Source organism: Ovis canadensis, chromosome 1 (genome assembly GCF_042477335.2).
Source record: "Ovis canadensis isolate MfBH-ARS-UI-01 breed Bighorn chromosome 1, ARS-UI_OviCan_v2, whole genome shotgun sequence".
NCBI classification, from domain to species: domain Eukaryota; kingdom Metazoa; phylum Chordata; class Mammalia; order Artiodactyla; family Bovidae; genus Ovis; species Ovis canadensis.
Window position 1 is genome coordinate 138,114,052 of NC_091245.1, and position 12,900 is coordinate 138,126,951.

A 12,900-nucleotide genomic window follows, 5' to 3' on the forward strand; every position below is an offset into this window, starting at 1 on the left:
TCTTATTTAAAAACCATGAGTGCCATACCAGTGAATATACAGCTCATGAATAACTTAAAAAGTATTTTCCATTTTAAAAGGCAACACTCAGCATACAGAAACCTATACTAAACAAAGAAGCTATAATATGGATACATGATTGATGTGTCTAAAATGATATATATATACAGTACACAATTAATGTGATCAGTACATTTTTTTTCTATATGATTCCCTTCATGCTTCACTTTCCCCAGAAACTGAATTCTGAACTTCTTCTAAAATTGGTATAATCAGGTTATCCTTGGACATCAAATTATATTTCATCACAAATTTAGTAAACTGATGACACAAAAATATTTCATTTTCATAGTCATCAAATATCTGCCAGTGATAAAAATAAGCATGTGAAAATATTCTGTAAATCCTACGGCATACTGATCCTAGTTTTGCTACAGATGATTCCTTTATGCTAACTCTGCTGGGAAAATATTTACTGCTATTCAGAAAACATGCAGCACCATCAAGTGTGTGTCTAGTGTAGTCTATAGCAGGACACTCTTTCGGTGTTTTATGAGCTGCACAAAGAAAAATTCACTGTTCAGTTGCCGTCATCTGAGTGCATGTATCTGGATGGCATTCACTCTGAAGTTTGACAGCAAGTCCGTCTAGCTCAAGACAGAATTGCCTTAAATGTTCATAATTCCATACACCTTCATCCTGGCCTTCAGGTGGTTCAAGAATTTTGTAAATATTGGAACAATCTGCTCTTATGTTCTGTTGAATATACTGCTGAACAGCAAGTGTACCGTCCATTTCATCAAAGGATTCATCAGGCCAATTATATAAATCCTGAGCCTTGGTACCCGGCCGGTTGTGCCTCAGCACAGCCGTCCCCTCCGCCATGACCATAGTGCCAGAGTCTGGACGGCTGGAGTCAGTACCCGGATGTAGGGGACTGCTGCCTGCCAGAATTGATACTTTTGAATTGCGGTGCTGGAAAAGACTCTTGAGAGTCCCCTAGACTTAAAGGAGATCAAATCAGTCAATCCTAAAAGGAAATCAACCGTGAATAGTCATTGGAAGGACTGATGCTGAAGCTGACGCTCCAAACTTTGGACCCTGATACAAAACCCGACTTATTGGAAAAGACCCTGATGCTGGGAATGACTGAACACAAAAGCAGACAATGGTACCAGAGGATGAGACGCTTAGATAGTATCACTTACTGAGTGGACATAAATTTGAGCAAACTCTGGGAGAAAGTAGAGGACAGAGGAGTGTGGCGTGCCACAGTACATGAGGTTGCAAAGAGTCGGACACGACTTAGTGACTAAACAACAAGAAATAAAACCAAGAGGGTCTTAGTACTAAGTTTTATGCAATGATCTACCAGGTAAAAGAAATGAAAGTGAATGTCACTCAGTTGAGTCCGATTCTTTGCGATCCCCTGGACTATACAGTCTATGAAATTCTTCAGGCGAGAGTACTGGAGTGGGTAGCCTTTCTCTTCTCCAGGGGATCTTCCCAATCAGGGATCGAACCCAGGTCTTTCGCATTGCAGGCAGATTCTTTACCAGCTGAGTCACAAGGGAAGCCCAAAAGAAATGAAAGTAATTTTAAAGGAGCACATGGCCAGTGCAGTGGATGAGAGGATGATATCTTAGACAGCAATGGCTAAAATCCTGGGGCTTCTGACCTTTGTGATGGACTTTGCTCATGGTGTGATACACATATATTTGCAGCTTGATAGTCTCCCCTGCTTAGAAAAAAGTAGAGGAGACATCTGCTGAAATCATGAATACCTTGTTTACCAAACTCAGTAACAAGAAAAGTCTGCTATAGCTCAGCTGCTATTGTCCTGCCCTAATTAGAAAATAATATCTGATTTCATGGGAAATCAAGAAAACAATGGCTTGAAATACCGAAATGGAAAGCCTCCATCAAGAGTGATTTCAAGCACGATTGTTCGAGCCCTCTCTATTTCATTTGAGTAACAAAAGGGTCATAATCAGAGAAGTGGATATGGATTTTATTTTCTTGGAAACAAAGTAGTTAAGATCTGAATGAAAATATTATGCCAACACTAAGCTTCATCAAAAACAGTATTAAACATTGGGAAACATCTGTTAACATATTCCCAATATGTTTAAAATATTTTCTTTGACATTTAGCCAAATATGTCTTTTGCTGATTTTTTTTATTTTTTGCAAGTTAGATCAGAGCCAATATTCATATGATCAACAAATATGTTCCCATATGCTTTACAAAATGCTTCATTTTTTAGTAGAATGTAATATGAATTTAATAGTATTAAACATGACTTAAGAAGGCATAAATCACTATCATGACTATTGTTAAAAGTCATTTATCAAGCTTGCATCCACAGAGTTGCTCTCTTGTTGTTGGTGTTGTTGAGTTGCTAAGTTGTGCCTAACTTTTTGTAACTCTATGGATTGTATCAGGCCAGTCCTCCCTGTCCCTCACCATCTCCCAAGATTCACCCAATTTCATGCCCATTGAATAGGTGATGCCATCCAAGCATCTCAGCCTCTGCTGCCCTCTTCTCCTCCTGCCTTCAGTCTTTCCCAGCATCAGGGTCTTTTCCAATCAATTGGTTGTTCCAATGCCCTGTTGTGTACTGCATGAGTTGTAGTACACTTTAACGATTGAAGATTAATGACCATACAACTAACAAGCAAACAAAGAAGGAAGCTCTTTTGGCCAGGAAAAAAAAAACATATATATATATATATGTATGTATGTGTATATATATATATATATATATATATATATAAAGGTAATGAGACTAAAGGTTAAGAAATCAATAAAGTCTAATTGAAAGTCAATGTGCTTTATACAACAATTAAATTCAAGTTCCACCAACTTCTAATGTGTTTGGTATCACTTTCCTTTTTGTCAAGGGAGAGAAGCAGGCCAAAGGAGTAGAAGATTCAAATATAGATATCTTTGACTTAAAACTTCACACCAATGTCAAAATATATCAGTCTAGAGGTGTTTGAAGCTATCTGCACATCTGAGTCCTTTGGTCGTGGAGACTAATCTTGCAACAACTCCCTCTTACATTTGAGACTTTAAACCAACACCTTCCCAAATCCATTCCCTTCCCTTACCAAATTTACATTCTTACAATGTCGGTTCCACATGCAGATTGCTGAATTTGTTGTTCATTCACCAAGTTGTGTCTGACTCTTTGCAACCTCATAGACTGTGGCATGCCATGATACTCTGTCCTCCACTATCTCTTGAAGTTTGCTCAAATTCATGTTCATTGAGTTGGTGATGTTGTATAACGATTTCATCCTCTGACACCACCTTCTCCTTTTGTGCTCAATCTTTCCAGCATCAAGGTCTTTTCTAATGAGGGGACTCTTCACATCAGGTGGCCAAAGGATTGAAGCTTCAGCTTCAGCATCAGTCCTTCCAATGAATATTCAGGGTTAGTTTCCTTTAGGATTGATTGATTTGATCTCCTTGCTGCCCAAGACACTCTCAAGAGTCTTCTCCAGCACCACAATTTGAAAGCATTTATTCTTCGGCACTCAGCCTTCTTTATGGTCCAACTCTCACACCCATACATGACTATTGGAAAAACTATAGCTTTGACTATACAGATCTTTGTCAGCAAAGTGAGGTCTCTACTTTTTTATACTCTGTCTAGTTTGTTTTTTTTTTTTTGCATGTTTTTGTAGTTTTTTAAAAATTTAATTTAATTTTTAAATATAACTTTATAAATTAAAATAAATAAATTTATATTAAAAATTAAATTAAATTTTAAAAACTACAAAAAATGCAAAAACAAACAAATAAATTTATATTAAAAATTAAATTAAATTTTAAAAACTACAAAAAAATGCAAAACCAAAAAAAAACTAGACAGAGTATGAAAAAGTAGAGACCTCACTTTGCTGTCAAAGATCTGTATAGTCAAAGCTATAGTTTTTCCAGTAGTCATGTATGGGTGTGAGAGTTGGACCATAAAGATGGCTGAGTGCCGAAGAATAAATGCTTTCAAATTGTGGTGCTGGAGAAGACTCTTGAGAGTGTCTTGGGCAGCAAGGAGATCAAATCAATCAATCCTAAAGGAAACTAACCCTGAATATTCATTGGAAGGACTGATGCTGAAGCTGAAGCTTCAATCCTTTGGCCACCTGATGTGAAGAGTCACTCACATATTAAAATTTATTTATTTTAATATGGCTTCCCTGGTGGCTCAGAGGTTAAAGCATCTGCCTGCGATTTGGGAGACCTGGGTTTGATCCCTGGGTCGGGAAGATCCCCTGGAGAAGGAAATGGCAACCCACTCGAGTACTCTTGCCTGGAGAAATCCAGGGATGGAGGAGCCTGGTGGGCTATAGTCCATGGGGTCACAAAGAGTCAGACACGACTGAACGGGCTTCACTTTCACTTTTGCTTTCATTTATTTTAATTGTAGGCTTTCCACCAAAGGAGCAAAGGTCTTTTACTTTCATGGCTGCAGTCACCTTCTGCATTGATGTGGGAGCCCAAGAAAATAAAATCTGTCACTGCTTGGCCCTTTCCCCTTTTGTTTGTCATGAAATGATGGGACTGGATGCCATAATTTTAGTTTTATAAATAATGTTGAATTTCAAGCCAGATACAGCCAAAATTTTGCAAAATGTAGCTATAGCATAGGACAAGCAATTTAGCAGGTTTCAAGCACCAATGATTGATTCTAATGCAAGGTGACCTATGAGTCAAGTTTGGAAAACACTTTTTTCTCAGAAGACTTCTTTGATTTCTCAAGCCTAGCAAAACCATACTTTTTTATATTCACATATCACACTCTCTGAATATTTATTTATCATCTCCATCACATTATTACTGTGACAATCCATTGACTCATCAGTCCCCTTGACCGAGTTTCAATATTCTTAAAGCAAAGATTTATGTTATTAGTCTTTGCTGACTCAGAAGTTAATTCAGTTCTTGGGATAAAGTAGATGATGAATAACTGTCTGAATGAATGAATGATAAATGCCATATACAAATGCCATTGATAAATGGCTGGTTGACAGAATGAGTGAATGTTTCTATCAATTTTACCAGTCAGGTTCTGTGTTATAGACTCAACTCATTGGTTGAATGAGAACCGTAATTAATTAAAAGTATGTTAGATGGCAAGAGAGTTACAGAAAAACATATAATTCTACTTTATTGACTATGCCAAAGTCTTTGACTATGTGGGTCACAATAAACTGTGGAAAAGTCTGAAACAGACGGGCATACCAGACCACCTGACCTGCTTCTTGAAAAACGTGTATGCAGGTCAAGAAGCAACAGTTAGAAATGAACATGGAACAACAGACTGGTTCCAAATAGGGAAAAGAGTACTTCAAGGCTGTATATTGTCACCCTGCTTATTTAACTTATATGCAGGGTACATCATGAGAAACGCTGGGCTGGAGGAAGCACAAGTTGGAATCAAGATTGCCGGGAGAAATATCAATAACCTCAGATATGCAGATGACACCACCGTTATGACAGAAAGGGAAGAAGAACTAAAGAACCTCTTGATGAAAGTGAAAGTGGAGAGTGAAAAAGTTGGCTTAAAGCTCAACATTCAGAAAACGAAGATCATGGCATCTGGTCCCATCACTTCATGGCAAATAGATGGGAAACAGGGGAAACAGTGGCTGACTTTATTTTCCTGGGTTCCAAAATCACTGCAGATGGTGATTGCAGCCATGAAATTAAAAGATGTTTTCTCCTTGGAAGGAAAGTTATGACCAATCTAGACAGCATATTGAAAAGCAGAGACATTACTTTGCCAACAAAGGTCCGTCTAGTCAAGGCTACAGTTTTTCCAGTAGTCATGTATGGATGTGAGACTTGGACTATAAAGAAAGCTGAGTGCCAAAGAATTGATGCTTTTGAACTGTGGTGTTGGAGAAGACTCTTGAGAGTCCCCTGGACTGCAAGGAGATCCAACCAGTCCATCATAAAGGAGATCAATCCTGGCTGTTCATTGGAGGGACTGATGTTGAAGCGAAACTCCAATACTTTGGCCACCTGATGAGCAAAGTTGACTCATTGGAAAAGACCCTGATGCTGGGAAAGATTGAGGGCTGTAGGAGAAGGGGACAACAGAGGATGAGATGGCTGGATGGCATCACCGACTTGATGGACATGGGTTTGGGTGGACTCCAGGAGTTCATGATGAACAGGGAGGCTTGGAGTGCTGCGTTTCACGGGGTTGCAAAGAGTTGGACACGACTGAGTGACTGAACTGAACTGAACTGAACTGATGGCATGTAGAATTGTTCTGAAGTCTCAAAAAAGGACTGATGCTCTGCATCTAAGAAAAAGATGTGAAAAAAAAATTTCTTTGAAACCACTGTTGATGTTATTACCTCTACAAATTAGCATTTAGTACAAGGAACTTGACTGCTCTGTGATCCCAACTGTCCCACACAAATGCTGCTTCGGAGTCAGGAATTTGACCTTTACTATTGTTGTAATACTAACATTTAAGACAAGTCTACATTGCTTGGTCCGGCAAGAGAATGACTTCAGTTTTGTGTTATCATCTGATTGGGGAAACATTAGGCTGCATGCCCACAACCTGACTGTAAGAAAGGCTGGGACATTGAATTATTTCTCTTCTATGTTGAATAGCATAATAGCTTAAACAAACATAAGAAGGCTAATCAGAGATGATAGGCATGTAACACACATCCACTGTATCAATCAAAAATTTTCACACCTAATATGTATGACATTGCATCAGAATGGAGGTGGGCGGGAGAATCCTCTTTACATTGAAAAGCTCAGGATCCACTCCGCTCAGTAATTGCAGTGGGTTTAAGTGGGTTTGCAGTGTTGAATTTTAGAACATCTATATATTAATGAATTGACACATTTGGATAATCATAAGATGAAATAAATCCTCCAAAACTTTTTGATTAACTTTAGGAAATAAATTTGAGTGGCAAGTTGGTATATAAGGGTAAAGCTCTTTCTTGTCTCCTGATAGTATTCATAAAAAGGTGAAAATAAAAACTTGGAAAGTGACAATAAAATTGTATTGCTAGAATGAACTTATTGGTATGGAAATAAAAGTCATCTGAAAGTTATTTAAAAGGAAGAAGATTGGAATACCATATCTTCACAAGGACAAGAAAATACTAAAACCTAACAGAGAGTGTAACATCCATAGAGCTTTTCTGGATAAAATTTAAAATGTAGCCACAGCAATGATACAAAGTTTCATATACCATATTTTAGTTCACACACATCAATATGTTATATGTTAAATTGATATGTAATACATTCCTAAATATCTATAACCAATACTCATGAAGGTAAGAAGATTCACCATTTGCTGAAATATGTTTTCTATTTTTTATTGTAGTAAAATCCACATAGCACTTACTATTTTAAGCACAAAGTTTATTGGCATTAATTACATTCATAGTTATGCAAATAGTCCCTATCCATCTCCAGAACTTTTTTATCCTTCACAATTGAAACTCCCTTCATTAAACACTAACTCCCATTCTCTTCTCCCTGCAGTCCCTGATAACCACCATTCTACTTCCCTTCTCTATGAATTTGACTATTCCAGACAACCTCATATAGATGGAATCATACAATAGTTTTCATTTTGTGACTGGCTTATTTCACTTGGCATAATGTGTTCAAAATTCATTCCTGTTGTAGTATGTGTCCTGAGTTGAAATCTCTCTGAGAAAATCCATGCCAATTTTCCTAGAAGCCACGGAAATATTCAAAATAAAAGGTATGCTTCATTCTCAACAAAGCTGCAAGTCATGCTGACATATATATGCTTTCTGAACCTCATATAAAACCACCTTGTATCATTCTGTCCCTCAAATAATTACAAACTATGTATAATAATAATAAGTGCATATGTGAAATTGGACTTCCCCGGTGGCTCAGCAGATAAAGAATCCATCTGCAATGCAGGAGACACAGGAGCTACGTGTTTAATCCCTGGATGGGGAAGATCCCCAATTATGTCATCAAATGATTTAAAACTGTGTTTAATAAGAATAAGTTGACATTCTAACATGTATACTATCATGTGAATTGAATCGCCAGTCTATGTCTGACGCAGGATGCAGCATGCTTGGGGCTGGTGCATGGGGATGACCCAGAAAGATGTTATGGGGAGGGAGGTGGGAGGGGGGTTCATGTTTGGGAATGCATGTAAGAATTAAAGATTTTAAAATTAAAAAAATAAATAAATAAATAAATAAAATAAAATAAAATTAAATAAATAAATAAATAAACTTTTCATAATTAGAATTTAAAACAATCTCATCTTTGTTGGTCCCACATTTGTATTAATCAACAAAATCTCTTGCTTCTGCTATTATATTTTTACTTTCTCCATTTTCAGTCTCCTCAATCATCTCCATATAGCAGCCATAGTAACCTTTTAAAAATAAACTGAATTATGTCACAGACACTATGGAAAACTGTACAGAGATTTCTCAAGAAATTAAAACTAGAGCTCCATATGATCCAGCAATTTCATTTCTGGGTATTTCCCCCCGAAATAAGAAAATTAATTTAACAAGTTATGTGTATAGCAATGTTCACTGCAGCACTATTTCTTATAGCCAAGATGTGGAAACAACCTGCATCCACGGACAGACAAATGGGTAAAGAAGTGGATATATATATTTATGTAACCACACTTCTCTCTTTCTCTCTCTCTCTCTCTCTCTCTATATATATATATATATATATATATATATCCAAATGTTAGTCAAAATAATTAATGAAATCTTGCCATTTGTGACAACATTCATGGCCTAGGGGTTATTATGCTAAGTGAAATAAGTTAGGAAGAAAAATATATATGATCTTGCCTATATGTGAAATGTAAAGAAGTCAAACAAAAGAACATAATAGACTCATACATATAGAGAAGAAATTGGTAGTTGCCAGAGGAGTGGGCATGAGGGGTTGAGGAAGCAAATAAAGAGGATATAGAGGTACAAATATCCTATATGAAATAAATAAGCTATAGGGATGTAATATACATCATAAGGAACATGGTCTATAATATTATAATGTCTGTATGGGCACACATGGTTACTAGACTTATAATGGTAATCATTTTACAATATATGCAAATGTCAAATCAGGTACTATACATGAAATTAACAAAATGTTGTATGTCAGCTATACTTCAATTAAAAAAAAAGAATAATTTTACCCATTAACTTAATATCTAAGTGCATCTATATCCTCTTGGAATAACACAGAACTTCTTACCTTGATCTTCAGGGCTCTATATGAACTAGCATCTTCTCCCCTCCCCAGATTTATCTCTTGACTCAGTTCATTCACTTCCCTCCAGTAGCCCTTCAGGGATGCAAGCCTTCACTCATCTCTCAGACTTTGCCCTTCTATTTCCCTGGCATGCTCATTCTTAAATTCTACCTAAATTCCTATCCCTCTTTGTTTCTTTACAGAGCACCTGGTTGTTCTTTTCCATTACTGTATTTATTGCAATTTCACATTTCTTACTTGTTTATTAGTTAAAAATATGTGCCAGGCACCATGTCGTTTTTGTTTATTACCATATAGCCAGGACTTAGCATGGAGCCTGGAAGACAGCAGACACTCCGTGAACACTGATTAAATGGATGAGTGAGTGATGTCATGCAATGAAGTTGAAGGATAATTTTTCTTTACCACATGTATCTGACAATAAGTGAATAAAATCTCATGTAGTTACTGAAACTTCTGGGGTTGTCTCAGGCTGCAGATCCCTTTAACTTACTCACATGTGAAGCCAAGAGGTGTGCATTCCTCATTACCCTTGCCTTAAAGTTGTTTACAGTCATGGGTAATGATTTTCTTATTGTGCAGAAAGTTGCTACCATTGGAAATCAGGTTTAGACGTTTCCATGGCTCTGTTTTATGCCCTAAAGTAAAACCATGAGTCAAATAAGTAGCCTGATATTTAACAGTAGAAGGAAGAATATAAGAGGGAAAAAAAAAAAGATTCATGTTAAAAAAAATCAGATAAAGTCTTTTGTTTTGTTTAAGAAACAACAATTTCAACGAATTTGGTTCCAATTCTGACTCTTAACTGCTTTGTAAAAGTTAAGAGTATTTTGTGACTTTGCTGCCTCTAATATTAAATGAAATTGCAAGTCTTACTGGAGCTACCTTCTTATATTGCTGATCATTTTTTTTTTAACTGCACATTTTAAAGCACTTTACAAATACATTATGATATTAGCGGTAGCAAATCCACCAGTCAAAGCAGGAGGTGCAGGTTTAATCCCTAGTCTCTGAAGATCTCACATTCTGGGAGCAACTAAACCCATGCACCGTCACTACTGAGCTTGTTCTGTAGAGCCCTGGAACTGCAATTACTAAAGCCCACATGCCTAGAGGCCATGCTCTGCAACAAGAGAAGCAATGACAAGAAGCTTGTATACCACAACTAGAGAATAGATCCCACTTGCTGCAACTAGAGAAAAAGCCCCACAGCAATGAAGACCACCACAGCCAATAAATAAATAAATAAATAAAATACAGCAGAGAAGGCAATGGCATCCCACTCCAGTACTCTTGCCTGGGAAATCCTATGGACAGGGGAGCTGGGTAGGCTAAAGTCCATGGGGCCGCTAAGAGTTGGACACAACTGAATGACTTCACTTTCACTTTCCACTTTCATGCATTGGAGAAGGAACTGGCAATCCACTCCAGTGTTCTTGCCTGGAGAATCCCAGGGACAGAGGAGCTTGGTGGGCTTCCGTCTATGGGGTCGCACAGAGTTGGACACGACTGATGTGACTTAGCAGCAGCAGCAGCAGGAAATTTACAGAAAGAATGCATACATGTGAATTTTTAAAGGGTAACACTGTCAAATGAGGAAACCTTTACAGGTTTATTAAAGAGGTAAATAGGTTAATTCATTGATTTTGCTGTTAAATTATCTCAGATAGTAGCTGACAGTAGTGGCCACATTGTTTTTTACATGCTCTATTTCACAATATAATTCCCAGTTTTCCATTCTACTGAGAATTATGCGGACTGTTTTTCATTAAAATCATGGCATATTTTGATTTTCCACTTAAGTTTTCCAGGGAGAGCATGTCTCTGAGACCAGCCGTTTATGCTGCACTCCCCCTTGAGAAGCACCACTATTAATTGGAACAAAAATGTTTCAACAGCAAATGTCACTGAATCTCTCAGGATGTTTTAAGCTTCTGCAGCAATGAGAAAAAACAAAGCAAGTCATGGCTGCTTTATCTGGAAGACCTATGGAAATAAGAGGAATCTTCAATTTTGCCAACATGTTACAAACAGCCTGAGCACTTTGAATTCACCCATTAATAGCATTTACTTCATGTCTTTTATGTGTCAGGTGTTTAGCCTAGTTAGAAGGATACAAAGATGAGCAAGTAATCCATCCCTGTGGAAAATACTGTCCACAGAGAAGAAAGACCATATTAAGTCAAAGGACAATGTGATAAGTGGCAAAGGGGAGAATACAATGTGTTGTTTGCACACCAGAGGGGATAAATCTGCTTTAAGGAATTAGGACACATGGACTAGTTAGCTATTGCTGTAAACTGATCACTCCAAAGTTTATGGCTTAAATCAACAAGGATTATTTAGCTCTCAAGTTTGCAAAACAGCTAGCAAGTGGCCTTGTCACATGTCTGTGGTAGGATATGCTAATCTTGGCTGGGCTACTACATACTCAAGGTCTCAACTGAAAAACTGAGCTGGCTCAGTCCTATCTGGTCCATGTGGTCACTCACCCTTCAGACAGTAAGCCCAGACTTGTTTACATGGTTGTCATATAAGGGGACAAAAAGAATCAGAAATATGAAAGAACTCTTAAAACCTAGACGTGGAACAGAGATTGTATCACATTCATTGTGCTGTGCTTAGTTTCTCAGTAGTGTCTGATTCTTTGCAGCTCCATGGACTATGGCCCTTCAAGCTCCTCTGTCCATGGGATTCTCTAGGCAAGAATACTGGAGTGGGTTGCCATGCCCTCCTCCAGGGGATCCTCCCAACCCAGGGACAACATCCTATTAACCCAAGCACATTTCAGGCCCAGCTCAGACCGGAAAGGGTAGAAAAATGGACTATCTCTTGATGCAAAGAGATGCAGAGACATGCTGCAAAGGAGCATGGATACAAGGAAGGCAATAATTACTGCCATCCTTGCAAAAAATATGCTAAAACAGATACTAAATACCAAGTGATTTTGACCTGTGTCTTGAAATTAGTCTATGAATTAAAGGAGGGAAGGACATTCGTTGATGTAACTAAGGATAGGGAATATTTTCTGAGTTTAATGTTTTCTAGAGTCTTTCAATTCTTCACCATGCCAGCACCATTAAGACTATAATTATAGAGGCTTCCCTGGTGGCTCAGATGGTAAAGAATCCCCCGGCCATGCAGGACACCCAGATTCAATCCCTGGGCCAGGAAGATCCCCTGGAGAAGGAACTGGTAACCCACTCTAGTATTCTTGTCTGGGAAATCCCACGGATAGAGTAGCCTGGCCAGCTACAGTTCATGGGGTCACAAAGAGTCAGATACGACTGAGTGACTTTCACTTTCATATATAATTATTTTACTAGAAAATGTTGATAAACTAGACATTATTTTTAGCCCAGACTTGTTTACATGGTTATCACAAAAGGGGCAAAAATAATCAGAAATATGAAAGAACTCTTGAAACCTAAACATGGAACTGACATCGCATCATATCCGCCGTGCTGCACTGAGTTGCTCAGTACTGTCTGACTCTTTGAAACCCCATGGACTGTAGCCCTCTAGGCTCCTCTGTCCATGGGGATTCTCCAGGCAAGAATACTCTAGAGGGTTTCCATGCCCTACTCCAAGGGATCTTCCTAACCCAGGAGT

General features: G+C 37.9%; 1 pseudogene; it reads right to left on the reverse strand.

Moving 5' to 3' along the window:
- Positions 1-216: 216 nt before the first annotated feature.
- LOC138430336 (MOB-like protein phocein pseudogene) lies at positions 217-912 on the reverse strand (annotated as a pseudogene).
- Between the last annotated feature and the right edge of the window lie 11,988 nt (positions 913-12,900).